The sequence below is a fragment of the Lutjanus erythropterus genome, chromosome 4 (assembly GCF_056507025.1).
Source record: "Lutjanus erythropterus isolate fLutEry1 chromosome 4, fLutEry1.hap2, whole genome shotgun sequence".
In the NCBI taxonomy this organism is placed as follows: Eukaryota; Metazoa; Chordata; class Actinopteri; order Lutjaniformes; family Lutjanidae; genus Lutjanus; species Lutjanus erythropterus.
The window spans coordinates 1263266-1281749 of NC_139320.1; the positions used below are offsets into that span (position 1 = coordinate 1263266).

Below are 18484 nucleotides of genomic sequence, written 5' to 3' on the forward strand. Positions count from 1 at the left end.
TCCCTTTTCAACATTAAACAGGGACAAAGAGACAAAAATATTATGATGAAAAATGGGAAATAGTTGAGCCAAAGGAATTTGTCCTTGGTGTGAGATTGGATACACAAAGAGACAGAACTACCGGTGTCTATAGTCAGATTCCTGTTACAGACAAGTACATGTATGTACCAATTTTAGGTACACTAAAGTCCATTTTCAAAAACAGTGAGATTAGAGAGTGGTCCTTGCAAGAGAAACACAGTAAAACATACACAGATATACAAAGACATTAATGATGGGTCATATTTCCAAAACCATCCTCTGTTCTCACAACACAGGTATGCTCTACAAATTTTGCTCTACTACGATGATTTTGAAACAGCTAACCCATTAGGTTCTAAAAAAGGTATCCACAAACTTGGATGTATTTATTTTACTTTAAAAAACCTCCCACCGAAATTGAACTCCATGCTAATGAATGTACATCTTGCAGCTCTTTTCTACACAGAGGATTTAAAGACATATGGTTTTGATGAAATACTAAAGCCTCTAATTGATGATTTGAAAATTTTAGAAACAAAAGGAATCCAGCTTCCGTTTATTGATGAACCATTGTTTGGACCTGTAATTCAAGTTACAGGAGATAATCTTGCGTTAAATAGCTTGTTAGGTTTTGTTGAAAGTTTTAGTGCAACACACTAGTGTAGGCTCTGTCTAACAAATAAAGAAGAAATCCAGTCTGTATTTACTGAGAATAATCCTGGACTTGTTCTGCGCTCCAAAGAGCTGAACATTGTAACACACTAAGTGAAGATCCTACTCTACCTTCAATTTATGGTGTTAAAAAATCTTGCGTGCTCAATTCATTACAGTATTTTCATAGTACTGACAATTATGCAGTTGATATAATGCATGATTTGTTAGAGAGAATCGTACAGTATGAGCTGAAGCTGTTTTTTCAATACCTGATTAAAAATGGTTACACCTCTATGAACACACTGTTAGACAGGATACAGAGTTTTAATTATGGTTACTTAGAACGTAAAAACAAACAAAGTGAGTTAAAAATAGATGATAACAGCAAGCACTTGGGTTTAAATGCAATTCAGTCATTGTGCATTCTCCGCAATACTCCACTTATCTTTGGTGATATAGTTGAAAGGGACAATAATCACTGGAACTTGGTGCTTCTTTTGTTACAGATTGTTAATATAATCTTCTCCCCTATTCTGACTGATGGCATAGTATGTTACCTAAAACATTTGATCCCTGACCACCATAACATGTTCAAAACCTTGTTCCCTGATAAAAAAAAATGATTCCCAAACACTACCTAATGATCCACTATCCAAGATGCATTAAAAAAATTGGCCCTCTTATTCATGTGTGGTGCATGCGATTCGAAGCAAAACACAATTTTTTTTAAAAGTCTGTAAAAAATTTCAAAAATCGTACAAAATCTCTGGTAAAGCAACACCAGCGTCAACTGGCTTTTTACTATGAAAATTATTATTTTAAGAGATTTGAGTTTGGTCCTTTAAAAATAAAAACGATAGCTTGAAAGGTGGGGAATTACTGTGTTAGACATTGCATTTAGACACAATATTTCAACTACATGTTGGGTCAGAAGTTATGGTACTGAGTATCAAATTGATCTATTTATATGCACTGGAACATCCCATGACCTACCTGTGTTCAAGAAAATATGCAATATCATAATACATGAACAGCGTGCTTTCTTAATAGGTTGTACTGTTGAGACACTGTACTTTGATGAACATTTTCATGCATATTGCATAGAGGAGAAAAATAATGAAAATTCTCCTATTTGCATTGACCAACTCACCTATTTTAAACCCTTTGACAAGCAATATTCTAATGACAGTGAGAGAGCATACATTGTTCCCTATTGTCACATGTTTTAAAGTGTTTTTAGGTGTTAATTTGTGGTGTATGTTTTAAATAAATGAGTTTCAAGGAAACATGATGTCATTATTTTTAGCAAACCTTATTTTCCAAGTATTTTTTTAGTAATTCAAAAGATCTAATTTTACACCTTACAGTGTAAAATTGACTGTAACACTTGTGTAGTTAACCCACAATCCTGAAAGAGAGTTAATGTCTAACACTACATAAAAGTGTTGAAATAAAATTACACTGGTTAGTGTTAAGAAGGGTTAAATTTTAACTCCGAAAAGAGTCAATAATTAAACTAAATTAGTGTTAAGGTACTAACTCTCCAAAAAGTGTTAAATTAACTCTTTGTGGTGTGGACCCATATAGACACCTCAAAAGTGTTGAAATCAAATCTGAGAGTGTTAATTTGAGTATGCTGATTTTGCTGCGTACTTGGCTCTCCACTGGAGAGCACAGCAGAGCCAACATTAAGCCTCAACAGCTCCTTGTTTGAGAGGATTACTTTAAGGTTGTCTTCCAAAGACAATGTCTGCTAGGGGCCAGAGTTTGCAAAAGTAGAGCTATTGTCCAATGATACAATGATGTTTTAATAATAATGATAATAATAATAATAATAATAATAAATAATAATAATAATAATACATTTTATGTATATAGCACTTTTCAGGACACTCAGACGCTTCACAAAAAAGAGAAAGATAAATAAAAGAACAAAGAAGGGATGAGGAGAAGAAACTGCCAATGATTGAAAGCAGTGTTGAGCAGGTGAGTTTTAAGTGATTTTTTGAATATAGGGAGAGAGGGGGAGTTTCAGATGGCTTTGGGGAGTGAGTTCCAGAGGGTGGGAGCAGTGATGGAGAAGGCCCTGTTCCGCAAGGGTTTGTGCTTAATTCAAAGGGTGGGGCCCCTCCTTGAACCGCCACCTTATCGTGGTGGAGGGGTTTGAGAACCTAAATGATCTTAGGAGCTATGTTGTCAGGGGCTTTGCCCCTGGTAGGGTCTCCCAAGGCAAACAGGTCCTAGGTGATGGGTCAGACTAAGAGCGGTTCCAAAGCCCCCTATGGAAAGTTCAACACCAGGGTCAGTTATGTCGCCCGGATTGGCGTTACCGGGGCCCCACCCTGGAGCCAGGCCTGGGGTTGGGGCTGGCAGGCGAGCGCCTGGTGGCCGGGTCTTTGCCCACGGGACCCGGCCGGGCCCAGCCCGAAGGAGCGACGTGGGCCCGCCCTCTCGTAGGCCCATCACCCGCGAGAGGGTTCAGAAGGGGCTGATGCGTTGTGATTTGGGTGGCAGTCGTGGGCGGGGGCCCCGACAACCCAATCCCAGGACACGGAATCTCACAGTGGGGACATGGAATGTCACCTCGCTGGGGGGGAAGGAGCCTGAGCTAGTGCGGGAGGTTGAGCGGTACCGGCTAGAGATAGTCGGGCTCACCTCCACGCACAGTCGGGGCTCTGGAACCCAACTCCTTGAGAGAGGCTGGACTCTTTTCTACTCTGGAGTTGCCCACAATGAGAGGCGGCGGGCTGGTGTGGGCTTGCTAATAGCCCCCCAGCTCAGCCGCCATGTGTTGGAGTTTTCCCCGGTGAACGAGAGGATCGCCGCCCTGCGCCTTCGGGTCAGGGATAGGTGCCTCACTGTCGTTTCGGCCTATGGGCCAAATGGCAGCGCAGAGTACCCGGCCTTCTTGGAGACCTTGGGAGGGGTGCTGGAAAGTGCTCCGACTGGGGACCCCATCATCCTGCTGGGGGACTTCAATGCCCACGTGGGTGGCGATAGTGTTACCTGGAGGGGCGTGATTGGGAGGAACGGCCCCCCCGATCTGAACGCGAGTGGTGTTCTATTATTGGACTTCTGTGCTAGTCACAGTCTGTCCATAACGAACACCATGTTCAAGCATAAAGGTGCCCATCAGTACACGTGGCACGGGGACGCCCTAGGTCGGAGGTCAATGATCGACTTTGTGGTCGTGTCAACTGACCTCCGGCCGTGTGTCTTGGACACTCGGGTGAAGAGAGGGGCTGAGCTGTCAACTGATCACCACCTGGTGGTGAGTTGGATCCGCTGGCAGGGGAGGAAGCTGGACAGACTTGGCAGGCCCAAACGTACTGTGAGGGTCTGTTGGGAACATCTGGTGGAACCATCTGTCAGAGAGGTCTTCAACTCTCACCTCCGGGAGAGCTTTGACCAGATCCCGAGGGAGGCTGGAGACATCGAGTCCGAATGGACCATGTTCTCTGCCTCCATTGTGGACGCGGCCATTCGGAGCTGTGGCCGTAAGGTCTCCGGTGCCTGTCGCGGCGGCAATCCCCGAACCCGGTGGTGGACACCGGAGGTAAGGGATGCCGTCAGGCTGAAGAAGGAGTCTTATCGAGCTTGGCTGGCTCGTGGGACTCCTGAGGCAGCCGACGGGTACTGGCAGGCCAAGCGTGCTGCGGCCCGGGTAGTTGTGGAAGCAAAAACTCGGACATGGGAAAGGTTCGGGGAGGCCATGGAGGAGGACTACCGGTCGGCCTCGAGGAGATTCTGGCAAACCATCCGGTGCCTCAGGAGGGGGAAGCAGTACCCTGCCAACACTGTTTACAGTGGTGGTGGGGAGCTGTTGACTTCGACTGGGGATATTGTTGGACGGTGGAAGGAATACTTCGAGGACCTCCTCAATCCCACTGACACATCTTCCGTAGAGGAAGCAGAGGCTGGGGACCCAGAGGCTGACTCATTCATCACCCAAGCTGAAGTCACTGAGGTAGTTCGGAAGCTCCCCAGTGGCAAGGCACCGGGAGTGGATGAGATCCGCCCTGAGTACCTCAAGTCTTTGGATGTTGTAGGGCTGTCTTGGCTGACACGCCTCTGCAACATCGCGTGGCAGTTGGGGACAGTGCCTCTGGACCGGCAGACCGGGGTGGTGGTCCCTCTATTTAAAAAGGGGGACCGGAGGGTGTGCTCCAACTACAGGGGGATCACACTCCTCAGCCTCCCTGGTAAAGTCTATTCCAGGGTACTGGAGAGAAGAATTCGGCCGATAGTCGAACCTCAGATCCAGGAGGAACAATGCGGTTTTCGTCCTGGTCGTGGAACACTGGACCACCTCTACACCCTCCGCAGGGTGCTTGAGGGTTCATGGGAGTTTGCCCAACCAGTCCACATATGCTTTGTGGACTTGGAGAAGGCATTCGACCGTGTCCCTCGTGGCATTCTGTGGGAGGTGCTTCGGGAGTATGGAGTTCGGGGCCCTCTGCTAAGGGCCGTACGGTCTCTGTATGATCGGAGCAGGAGCTTGGTTTGCATTGCCGGCAGTAAGTCAGACCTGTTCCCGGTGCATGTTGGCAGGGCTGTCCTTTGTCACCGGTTCTGTTCATTATTTTTATGGACAGAATTTCTAGGCGCAGCCAGGAGCCAGAGGGAGTCCGATTCGGGGACCACAGGATCTCATCTCTGCTTTTTGCAGATGATGTTGTCATGTTGGCTCCTTCGAACCAGGACCTTCAGCTTGTTCTGGGGCGGTTTGCAGCCGAGTGTGAAGCGGCTGGGATGAGAATCAGCACCTCCAAGTCTGAGGCCATGGTTTTCGACCGGAAAAAGATGGCTTGTTCCCTCCGGGTCGGAGAAGAGTCCCTGCCTCAAGTGGAGGAGTTTAAGTATCTTGGGGTTTTGTTTACGAGTGAGGGGAGGATGGAACGTGAGATCGACAGACGGATTGGTGCGGCGGCAGCAGTAATGCGGTCGTTGCGCCGGTCTGTCGTGGGGAAGAAGGAGCTGAGCCGAAAGGCGAAGCTCTCGATTTTCCAGTCAATCTACGTTCCTGCCCTCACCTATGGTCATGAACTTTGGGTCATGACCGAAAGAACAAGATCTCGGATACAAGCGGCTGAAATGAGTTTCCTCCGCAGGGTGGCGGGGCGCTCCCTTAGAGATAGGGTGAGGAGCTCTGTCACCCGGGAGGAGCTCGGAGTAGAGCCGCTGCTCCTCCACGTCGAGAGGAGTCAGCTGAGGTGGCTTGGGCATCTATATCGGATGCCTCCTGGGCGCCTCCCTAGGGAGGTGTTCCGGGCATGCCCCACTGGGAGGAGGCCCCAGGGAAGACCCAGGACACGCTGGAGTGACTACGTCGCTCGGCTGGCCTGGGAACGCCTTGGGGTCCCTCCGGAACACCTGGAAGAAGTGTCCAGGGAGAGGGAAGTCTGGGTGTCCCTGCTCAGACTGCTGCCCCCGCGACCCGGCCATGGATAAGCGGAAGATAATGAATGAATGAATGAATCAAAGGGTGGGGGGGTTAGCGTCAGCAGAGCAGAATACCCGGGTGGGACTGTGTTGATGAAGGAGCTCAGACAGGTAGGGTGGGGCCAGGTTATTCAGGGCTTTGTATGTGATGAGGGGGATTTTGAAATGAATTCTCTGGAGGATGGGGAGCCAGTGGAGTTTATGGAGGACAGGGTGATGTGGTTACGGCTGCGGGTGTGGGTGAGTAGTCAAGCAGCAAAGTTCTGGATGCACTGGGGCTTATTGAAGGTTTTTGATGGTAAGCCATAGAGGAGACTGTTGCAGTAGTCCAGATGGGAGGTGATGAAGATGTGGATAAGGGTTTCTGCAGCTGTGGAGGACAGTGATGGACGGAGGCATGCGATGTTCTTGAGGTGAAAGAAGGCTGTTTTGGTGATGTATTTAATGTGCTGGTGGAAGGAGAGGGTTTGATCAAAAATGATGCCAAGATTTTGCATGTGAGGAGAGGTTGATACTGTGGAGCCCACGATGTTGAAAGTGAAGTTATGGGTGGATTTGGTGAGTGCTTTTGGTTCAGTGATGATAATTTCGGATTTGTGGCAGTTTAGTTTAAGGAAATTGGTTTGAAGCCAGGATTTTATTTCAGTGATGCAGTTAGACAGAGTAGAGTGGATGACAGTGGAGATTGTCTTGGTGGAGATGAGGAGCTGGATATCATCGGCAAAGCAGAGGAACTGGAGACCATGATGGTGGATTATGTGACCAAGGGGGAATAGGTACAAAATGAAGAGGAGGGGGCCGAGGACTGAACCTTGGGGGACACCATGGAGGAGGGGAGGAGAAGGGGATTTGCAGTTGCTGATGGAGATGAACTGAAGTCTGTCAGAGAGATATGACTTAAACCAGTTTAGGGCAGTGTCAGTGATGTTAAAGACAAGTCAGGTGAAAAGGATGGAGTGGTTGATGGTGTCAAAGGCAGTGCTGAGGTTGAGGAGGATGAGGATGTTGAGGTTTCTGGGGTCAGAGGAGAGAAGGAGGTCATTAGTGATTTTAAGGAGGGTAGTTTCAGTACTGTGGTTTGATCAGAATCCAGATTGAAATGTTTCATACATGTTATTGCCAGAGAGGTGGTCTTTCAGGTTGAGAGGCTACAGCACGTTGTGTTGTGCACCCAGACAACCAGCACTGGCACCCCCAGGGATGTGTGCTCTCCCTTCTGCTCCTCTGTCTCTACACATAAGCCTGCAGCTCAGGACTCATCTGGAACAATGATGAGTGTGCATTCAGATGGGAGGTTGAGCAGCTGGTGCTCTGATGTGGTCAGAGCAACCCCTGGAGCTAAACATGCTCAAAACTGTTGAGATGACAGTGGAGTTCAGGAGGAGCCCCCAACACTGCCCCATCAGCACACTAAACAACACCGTTTTTGCAGTGCTGCTTGAGGGGTCAAAGGTCACAGACATTCAATGTTGGTTTTCAGTCTTGCTCCTTACATGCAGAGATTTCTCTGGATTCTCCGAGTCTTTTCATGATATTATGGATCATAGATGGTGAAATTCTAAATTTCTGCAGTCTGTGTTCAGAAACGTTCTGATACTGCTGGACTATTTGCAGTTTTTCACAAAGTGGTGAACCTCACCCCATCCATGCTTGTGAGCCTTTTGAGGGCATCCCTTTATTACCCAATCATGATACTGTCACCTGTTATCAGTTCACCTGTTTATTTGTGGAATGTTCCAAACAGGTGCAAAAGAAAAAAAAAAAAAAAAAACTCATCACAGAATCAATTGTAGTTACTTGCTGCCATGCTGCTGCAAGTCATTTTACTAAGAATGCAGCTTAAATGTAAGTTAATGACAACAGCTGTGGTAACTCCAATCAGAAGCAGCCTGAAGGTTTTATGTTGTGTTTTGTGATTATTTTCACCAGACTTTTAACTTTTTTGTTGGTAAATATGGACTGATATTTGCATTCAGACTTGATTTATTTATTGGACTTTAAAAGCTGTGCAAAGAGGACCAGAACCACAGAACCACATTTATAGTTTTTTGTTGGCTTAGCCCACACTCCAAATAAGTTGTACAAAGATTAAAAACAAATACACTTTATTTAGCCTTGCTTAATGGTAATGCTACTAAAGCAAAGGTGCCACTTTGTGTTGAAAAGTAAATGGTACAATGGATTACATTTTATCCAGAGATTTAAGAACCACTCACAGCACATGTACAAGCCACAATCACCAGTCACACAAACGTTCACTCACTGATGGCACAGCCAAGGGCAATATTGAGTTCAGTATCCTGATAGTATCTTGATACATGTGGACTGGGGAAGCCAGTGATCGAACAACTGATATTCAGGGCCTCGTTTCCCAGAGCCTTTATAGCGCTATGTGCGTCGTAGGTTGTATCTTAAGGTCTCCTTTAGGCCTACGGGCTGTTTCCCAACTCTGGGACACAGCCCGGGAGACCTTAAAATACAAGTTATGATGCACATACTGCTACGAAGGCTCTGGGAAACGGGGCCCTGATTAGTGGACGACCCGGTCTATGTCATGAGCCAAAAATATTCAGCATAAAACACAAAATAATATCAACAACACAAGTAACAGTCACCTATCACATCCACAGCTGCAACACCATGTCAATCAATCCAATAATGCCAATATTACTTCTACTGTAGAATGCACTGATGCATGTCAGTCAGGCAAGTGATAACAATATCCAATTAAAATAGTATCCTTTGGGCTCTGTGCAAGCACCTCACCAGTATCTCTGATGCTCATGAGATGGGTACAAACTCAAGTACAACTTGAATTATAATATCCAAACCTTTCATCTGCATTTTCTAGCCAATAAGGTGATCTGATTATAAACAGGCCAGTGAAACCCAGTACATATGGATGAAAAACTGAACTCTGAAGCAGCACAAGTTTGGAGTAAGGGTGTTATGAATTCAACCAATATCATGAATATCTAATCAATAGTCTAGAAATGGCAGTATCTGCACCTCATTTGAAATTGTTTTCTCTGGCGAGGCCATTTGTTGATGAAGGAGACATACGGCTTTATTTTACGCTGATCTAAAGCACAAGTAGAATGCATGGGGGACTATGGATTTAATTTATTCAAGGTATGTCCAAATTGGACTTGGCCAATATGTTAAAATTTTCCAAACACTCATAGTCACCCTATCCAACTGGAGATATCTTCATCCCCCCTCCCACCTTTTCCCATTTTTTTGGGTCTCAGGTGGGAGATGTGCACAAGTGGCGAATTCACTATGTTACGCATGCTACATACGTTCACTATGTCAAGTAGACAAAATAAGCTCACAAAATGTCTAGAAATTACATGTTGTCACACTTATTTTCCATTTTAAACAAAGAAATACAATTGTACACCTTCTGAATTCAAGTTTCTCTCTTTTACTGAACTAGGAGGACCTTGGCTCTTTAACTCCTCGGAAAACACACTTCATTCAAACTCGACAGAAAAACATATAAAACTTACCAAAACCATCTTTGTCCACTCTTCCAACAATCACCAACTACAGTTTGGTCAAAATAATCCTCTCACTCCTCACCCAGCTCAGCTCACTCATGGTCGGCTGAGTGGGTGTGTAATGCGTAGCTGGATGAGAGTGCAGTGTAGAGCAGAGGCTGTCACTCTGCAGACTATTACATTAGCAAAATAAAATGACAAATATCGCCCTAAAAATCAGCTAAAAAAAGCAATCAGCAATGGATTCAGCCCATCGTTGATAGATGATATAATCGTCCCATCACCAAACCCTAGTCAAAATCCACCTTTGCCATCTTGCAGCAGTGGCACAGGGGTATCCTGTCTTGTCCTGCCCCTTGCACCACCAGGACACAGCAGGACGTACCTATCAGGTGTGTCCAGTTGCCCTGAATAATTCACCTGTAAGTGTAGGTCAAGCATGCAATAAACCAATCAGAAAGTCAGCTCTCATCACCTGTAAGAAGCAGGTGCACCAGGAGCACAAGCGGTGGTGGCATGATGGTGGATTTACCAGGAGGAAATAAGGAGAATTTTCAAGCAAGGAGACAGATCTCCTGGTTCAAGAGCACACGATAAATGGAGACGACAGGACATCTCTAAATGGTTTAAGATTTAAGTATTTTTCTGCCATCAGTACTTTTATTTGTAATTGAGTAAAGTTTTAGTAATGTAACCTGTACTTGAGGACAGATTTTCAGTACTCTTTCCACCACCAAAGGTTCCGTAGTTACACCTTTCAGAGATCTCTTAACTTTGACTCGCGGGAACCTAAAACTGTTCATCTGCTCCACCTCAGCTCACTGATATAGATGTGCAGTTGCCTCCTTTTTTCTAACAACAATAATCACCTCTTTTGTTTTGCCAGCCACATGTGAACATAGGTGGTGTTATTGCATTGCAAGTATTCATAGTATTCAAAAGTGAATGCTTTTAAAAATATTCAAAGTACAAAGAAGTATGAAGAAGTGCTCAGTGTTCAGTGTCCTTGATAACTGAATTCTGTGCTTTACTACAAGGCTCCACTGCACACAGTGCAGTGCAGGGACAGGGTGGGTCAGCTCTGCCTAATTGGAAAACAGATAGATGGACCTCACAGCGAACGACCCATGATAACCCCCCCAGTCAGCCGTGAGGTGCAGGAATTTTTGTAATCTTGAAGTAATGGAAGATAAATGGAACAGAAATTACTATCTGACTTGAAATTGACACCCAACTGAGCTAAGCTCAGGAGAAGGAAGTGGCATGCACCAGTCACAGTGGTTGAAATCATTACTGACCACAGACAGGGCAGTGGGCAAGGTCAAACGCAGCTGCTTATTACTACAGCTATTTTATTTACAAGAGTGATTTCCGCATAAAGCTGCCTTCCTCCAGACCTCCCATACCTCCCCGGAGGTAATGCCAATCGGCACAGTCATGCAGGGAGCTTGCCTGTCATGCTGGGAACCAACCAGAGAGCAGACCAGGATAAAATGCCATCCGCTCCTCAGATAACCTCTGTGGTAATGGAGGGATGTGCCAATCACACCGGCGCCAATCACTCCATCCAAGTTCACATTTCCAAACTGAGAACAGGGAGGTTACATTTTACAACTTGCAGGATGGCTTTAGACCAGTGTTTCCCAAACTTTTTTCATGAGGACCAACTTTTTAAAACTGACAAACCATTGTGACCCAAATCACAATAGGCCTTAATAAATTTTGGGAAGAGTTGATTTGTGCATAAATGGACATTTCAAACCATTTTTACTGTTATTTCTGCATCACCTTATTCTATCTATCTGTCTGTCTATCTATCTATCTATCTATCTATCTATCTATCTATCTATCTATCTATCTATCTATCTATCTATCTGTCTACACTATTTACATACACACAAACTTTTTAAATGAGAAATGAGAAAAAATAAGTGTATTTCTTATTTTATTTGAGTTTATTTGAGTTTATAGCTCTCATCAGCAAAACAACATGAGGCATTCTATCCCATTTCATAAATGAGACAAAATAAGTGCATTTAGATGGAATGAACAGGCTCTTTTTTTCTCTAATCACTAAAACAATATACACATTTTAAATGTTTTATACTAGCTGTACTGCAGGTATAAATTAAAATTAAATTTGCAGAATCCTCCTTCATGTCTTTTATTTATTTGGGGACCCAAATGAAATCTCCTGTGACCCACCTGTGGGCTTTGGGAAAGACTGCTTTAATTATAATAATAATAATAATGATAATAATAATAATAACTTTATTTATATAGCACCTTTAAAAACAGAGTTTACAAAGTGCTTTGACAGACAAAGTAAAAGAGCACAAGAGCAGGATACCATGGAAAAATAACAACAGAGGGCCAAACAGGAGTTAACTAAGACTGAATTAAAACAAGACACAAGCAAAGACACTAAAACATAGAAAAAGCAACAAGACACAGTAAAAGAAATAAGAACAGTAAAACTAGAAAAACATGACACTAAGAATAAGTTAAAATGAAGAGGGCAGAGATTACAGAGACATAACATGATGTTGTCAAGTCAATATAAACAATAAAGGGATGGAATAAGACAACATCGACATCACATAAAAGCAAGTCTATAAAAATGGGTTTTAAGAAGTGATTTAAAAGATGTTACTGAATCTGCAAGCCTTATCTCCTCGGGCAGGTCGTTCCAAAGTCAAAGGGCCCTGATGGAGAAAGCGTGGTCACCTTTAGATTTAAGCCTCGACTTTGGAACAGCTAGGAGTTCCCTGCCCGAGGACCTAAGGCTGCGTACTGGCTCGTAGGGAGTTAACATTTCGGCTATGTAGCTAGGGGCCAGACCCAAGCGGGCTTTAAAAGTGATCAGTAAAATCTTAAAATCAATTCTAAAACATACAGGAAGCCAATGGAGGGAAGCCAGGATCAGGGTGATGTGATGTCGTCTGTTAAAACCAGTAAGAAGCCTAGCTGCTGCGTTCTGAACCAGTTGGAGGCGGGAGAGTGACTTTTGGTGAATACCATACAGGAGTGAATTGCAGTAATCGAGTCTGGAGAATATGAATGAGTGAATTATTTTTTCCAGGTCAGAGTGTGGAAGCAGTGGTTTGATTCTTGAAATGGTACGTAGCTGGAGAAAACAGGACTGGACAACTTTATTGATGTGTGTTTGGAAACTGAGATCTGAATCAAAAAATACTCCAAGATTTCTGGCACCGGGGACCGAAGCTATTTGTGATGGGAATGATGGAATTTGGTGGACTGAACAATATGACTTCTGATTTAGAGTTGTTAAGTTGAAGAAAGTTCTGGACCATCCAACAGTTTATGTCATTGAGGCAGTCTGTCACAGCAGCTAGGCTTCTTGGGTCATCTGGTCTCACGGGCAGGTATATCTGTGTGTCGTCTGCATAACAATGGAAAGATACATTGTGGCGCTGAATAATCTGGCCGAGCGGGAGCTTATAAATAGAAAATAAAATCAGACCTAAGATAGAACCCTGCGGTTTAGACAACATCCTGCATGTGATTGTAGAGTTCATGCAGTTCAACTTAAATCAAAGTCTTAATTTGTCATCTACACAGAGTAACACTGAGTCTAAACAGGCCATGAGATTTTAAGGACAAGAATACTCCAGCAAACTATAAAAAAGACAAACACAAAAGTTGCATGATAGAGTGTGCAAAGATTCTAAATGAAACTTTAACAACACCCTCCTGAAGAAAGTCTTGCTGACAGATAACAAACACATTATCTGCTTTGTGCATGGTGACAACATGCTCAAGCATGTTTTCAACTCTTTCCAGAGAACATATAAGGCCACATAAGCAAGAACAACAACTAAACATGCATATAGTACTGCTCCATGTGTAGTCTGTAAATTTCTTGCAGTCACTACCCATAGCTCATGGCCATAGGTGAGGGTTGGTTCATCTATCAACTGCTAAATCAAAAGATTTGCCTTTCAGTTCAGCTTCTCCCTCACCACAATAGACCCTTAATAGTGCTGACATTACACCGATACTGTAACATTCGGGTTTTCATCATGTCATTTCCTGTTTTATTTTGTAACTCTACCTCTTGTGTCTTTTCAGTTTCCTGTGTTTTCCCGCCTCTCATCAACCACACCTGAGGCCACTTACTCACCTGCCCCTGATTACCCTCCTTGCCTCCCTGTGTATTTATACCCCCACCAGCTCCACATGTCTTTGCCAGATTGTCTTTGTTGTCCGTGGTGCTGCTTCTTGTTTTGCTGTGTTTGGCTCCATGACTTTGTTTGGACTTCGCCTTTTTATGGGATTCTAGTTTTGTGCCTTTTTTCCTGTCTGTTTTTGTTTGCCTTTTGGACTCTAGTAAAGACAGTGATTTTTATTTGAACCTCACTCTGCCTCCTGTGTGTTCTCTGCACCTGAGTCTCAACCTTCCAGAGTTGTTACAAATACACCCTCCTCTCTTTTTGAAAACAGGAACCCCCACTCCCATCTGCCATTTTGTAGGTTCTGTCTCGGACCTCCACACAACACTGAGAATTAGTATCAGCCAAGACAGCCCAACAACGTCCAGAGCCTTCAGGATCTCAGAGTAGAGTTGGACAATTTGTTAAAATTTTCCTAACGATCATAGTCAGCCCATCAATTGGCAATCGGTGATATCTTTGTCCCCCATCTCACCTCCTCCCGTTCTTTCAGGTCTCAGCTGGGAGATGTGCGCAAGTGGCGAATTCACTACATTACGCATGCTGCGTCTACAAATTACATGTTCTCACAATTTATTTTCCATTTTAAACAGAGAAATACAACCATACACCTTCTGAATTCAAGTTTCTCTCATTTACTGAACTAAAAGGACCTTCATTGGCTCGTTAACTCCTCGAAAAACACACTTAACTCAAACTCAACAGAAAAAATATGTAAAACTCACCCAAACCATCTTTGTTAGTCTGTCCACTCTTCCAGCAATCACCAACTCTGGTTTGGTCAAAATAAATCCTTAATTCACCGTGTGAAACGAGTGTAAAAAGCCTGACTCTGCAGGCTGTTGTCCTCTCACTTGTCACCCAGCTTAGTTCACTCATGGTCAGCTCAGTGGGTGTGTATTGCGCCACTGGATGAGAGTGTGGTATAGAGCAGAGGCTGTCACTCTGCTATTGCCATTACATTAGCAAAATAAAATAACAAATATTGCCCTAAAAATCGGGCAAAAAAAAGAATTGCCGATCACGGATTCAGCCCATCATTGATGGAATTGTCCAACTCTATCTCAGAGTCAAACTCATCCAGACTCAGGACCTTGCCGCTGAGACAATCTTCACTAAAATTTCTCTGACAATGTGACAGCCATAACTGGAGCCAGCACTGCCAGCTGATGCACTGGACTTAATCAATCATCTACTGTGTACCAACAGGTCCCAAATTGTGCCAAGGCACAATGGAATGCCGTGTAAGTCCAAGTGTGCAATGGGATTTTGTGACAACCATGCATGATTATTGCAAGATATGTCTAAATTTACTATATCAATATCTTGTAAATGTTCATTTCACAATACAGAGGTAAATTCAATACCCATAAAAATGCAATTAAAAAAAACAAACAAGTTCCCTCAAAGCATGTAGTTGTCAGATGTAGAATTAGTACACTATATGTCTCTCAAGCTTTTCAGTTCCATTACCTAATTTCTAATTTTTTGACCTGTCTGGTTTCAATGGAAACTGTTTGCTGCTTTGATATATTTTTGTCTTAAGTTTCAAATGAATTCTTTAAGCATTTTGTATTGGCAATACACATGTTATTAAGAGCAATTAGACAGCAGCTCAATAAAATGTTCTGCATTTAATGCGAACCAGTATGAAATAACAAAAGGAATACACCCAGACTCATAAACAGCCTCTTATATCCCTTGATAATGGAGCGAGTGACAAGTGACACACTAACAGCCAATCATTTAACAGACTAACCACACGTGAACACCACTGGCATATAAACAGACAGTCATTTAACAGGTGTGTTGTTCAGTTACTCCATCAACATGAGAGACAACACGGAGTGACATGTGAGACAACTACCGGTGAGCAAAATGCAAAAAAAAAACACAAGTCACAAGCTAACAGTTATAGATAGCAACTGATATGAAACTTCACTATCATGATAGACTTCAGCGACATCGCTAGGCCTCACACAAACCACCTGGTAGGTCCTTGAATTGTGCAACATTTTAAACAGTTTAAAGACTTCTCTATTCTTACTTGTTTGAAGTTATTATTGAATATTATATATTGTATTTTCATGAAATCAAACCAAATTCTTGATACAACTTATGACATTTTTTCCACAAAAGCCATTAAACCTGTTAACATTCTGTAATTACCTTTTATTTTACTTTAAAAAAAACCCAATATCTTAAGGCTTCTAAATGTAGCACTTCATGTACTTGATGTACTTGCATTATTCTTACAATTTTTGGAATTGTATCTACGTGGTTGAATGCACTTATAAGTCACTATGGAAATAAGTGTCAGCCAAATAAATGTAATGTAATATGTACTTTCTAATTCTATATCTTATATAACTTTCTTTTGTTTGTGGTAGAGTCCGTCATTCCTACACTTGACTGAAACAGGCAGGAGGGATTCACAGGATGATGCAGCACACGTGCCAGCTGTTTTTCATTCTCTATCTGGATTCTTTATGAAAGCAGTGTGAGTTTGTATGGCTGCACTGTAAAGAGACACACCCGTTGATGTTTCAACAAGTGAATCTGCTAAAGGAGAATTTGCTGTAGCATTAAACCACACTTGCTGGCACTACTGGCAGGAGAGTGTATGTTTCAAACTTTTGGGATTAAAAAGTGGATTTATCTTCATGTTTACTTGCAAACCTGTGTGCAGCAGCAGCATGGAGGAGCCGACTGCGCTGTTTACAGAGTGAGTGAATGACACACAATTACAGACGCCGTGCTTTTGTACTGACATTTTTGGCTGTGAGTCAAACCATGTTGCCGCTGAGTTGTACTTTCATGACTGCACCCGACATGAACCGCAAGCCTAACTTGCCAGCAAGTGCTGCTTATCTCAGGACACAGAAAACAAAACCTCAAAAACTCAGATGACTCTCAAAAATCAGCTGTTTTCAGGGTTTCTGCCTACTGCAGTTTTAAGGCAAAATGCACTATGGTGTCACAGAACCAGCAGCATTTTAGGAAAAGGTCGCTATTTATATGCATTTTTTTTTTTATTACTTTGGTATTATTATTATTTTTTTTTTTTATAAAATATTGTCCTCTGGAGGAAAAATCCTCACTTTTTTCCAGTTATATAATGGTGAAACAATGTGTGATATTCCTGTTTTTGTATTAAGGCAGCAGAATAATTTGCATTAGTTTCTCTTAGTTTACATCAGTGAGGATGTTTTCGATAACAGCAGACAGTAAACTGCAGGCCGACACACACCAGGGAGATGAAGAGGGAGAGACAGAGTCTAGACTATCAGTGACAAATGTTTCATGGAGAATTGAGTGTCTGTCTATTACTGAGACAGATATTTTAGTCACAGAACTGTACAATAACATCAGGATTTATTATCAAAAAGTTTTTGATATCAGTCAGTACTTCAACAACATGCCTCTCCTCCTTTTTTATTTTTTGGGGGGGCTTTTTGACTTTACTTGATAGGGACAGCTGAAGCTGTGCTTCTACCATGGATAAGCAGGCTACGTAGTTAAATTGTTATTTTCAGTCTGTTTTTATGATCGTGAGTCTGCACGAGGTCTTTTATTTTGAAAATCAACCGAATTCTCCCTGCCTCCGTGCCTGACTTCCTACCCGTTCGACCTGCTCTGTGCCAATTGAGGTGCCATCCAACAAAAATAGACTTGCTGTGTATTCTCTGCGGAGCGGAAAGCCGAGCCGAGCCACTTCTGGGATGCTGCTGAGACGCGCAGTGGCGCTTCTGGTATAAATTACAGCATTGACTAGAATGGCGCAGCCACGCCTGGTGTAAATTAGGGGTAACAGTCTTAACAGATGGGGGACATGCTCTCCCAGCTGAGCTACAGAGACACCCCCCACACTATTTTCAATGTATTTCATGAACTGCACGCATAGAGCAGGATACACCAGCCCACAGCCCATTTTAACTGGACCAAATGAAGTATATCCTAAAATGCGTGATAGAAAAAAATGTATGATTGTGCTCTTTTTTTTTTTTTTAAACTTTAATGTTTATTGGTTTTTTGTTAGAACAGTCAACCCCACAAATTGAGAATGTCAACTTCTGACTTTTTTCACAAATAGGAAGAAAAAAAAAATCACACATATAAGAAAATAAAAAACACAATAAACAAAAGTAAAAACACAACAGTCATGGTTATGGGTGTCTGCAGTCTAAAAAAGGGCATACACAAGTTCATTATCTTGAGGTTTAAATATCCATAGGTCCATGCTCATTTTCCTTTTTTGTCGTAGACCATCCATTTCCTCCATTTGCACATAAACACATTTTCTCTCAATCTAAGCAAATAGGTCATTTTTTTCCATATTATAAATCTCTCTCACAATTTCTAACCAATGTTCTATGGTAGGAGGGTCTGCTTTACACCAATTTCTTGTTATTGCCTTCTTACTTGTTACCAACAATATCCTGGTTAAATACCTATCATTATCAATGACATAGTTATTTATATTACACAGGTATATAACTTTGCATTCCCTTGGTATTGGATATCCCAAAATGTCTTTAATTACATCGCTTACATTTTTCCAAAATAAATTTAATTTATGGCACTCCCAAAAAATGTGTGCATGGTTTGCCTCTCTATTCCCACACATCCTCCAACATGCTTGTTGATTGTGCTCTTTTTAATGACTGCCTT

At 42.9% G+C, this 18484-nt stretch overlaps 1 protein-coding gene across 5 annotated transcripts in view; it reads right to left on the minus strand.

The window, feature by feature from the left end:
• LOC146327339 (RNA-binding protein Musashi homolog 2-like) overlaps positions 1 to 18484 on the minus strand; it is a 386994-nt gene that overhangs the window by 149299 nt on the left and 219211 nt on the right. The gene's annotated exons all lie outside the window — the stretch shown is intronic.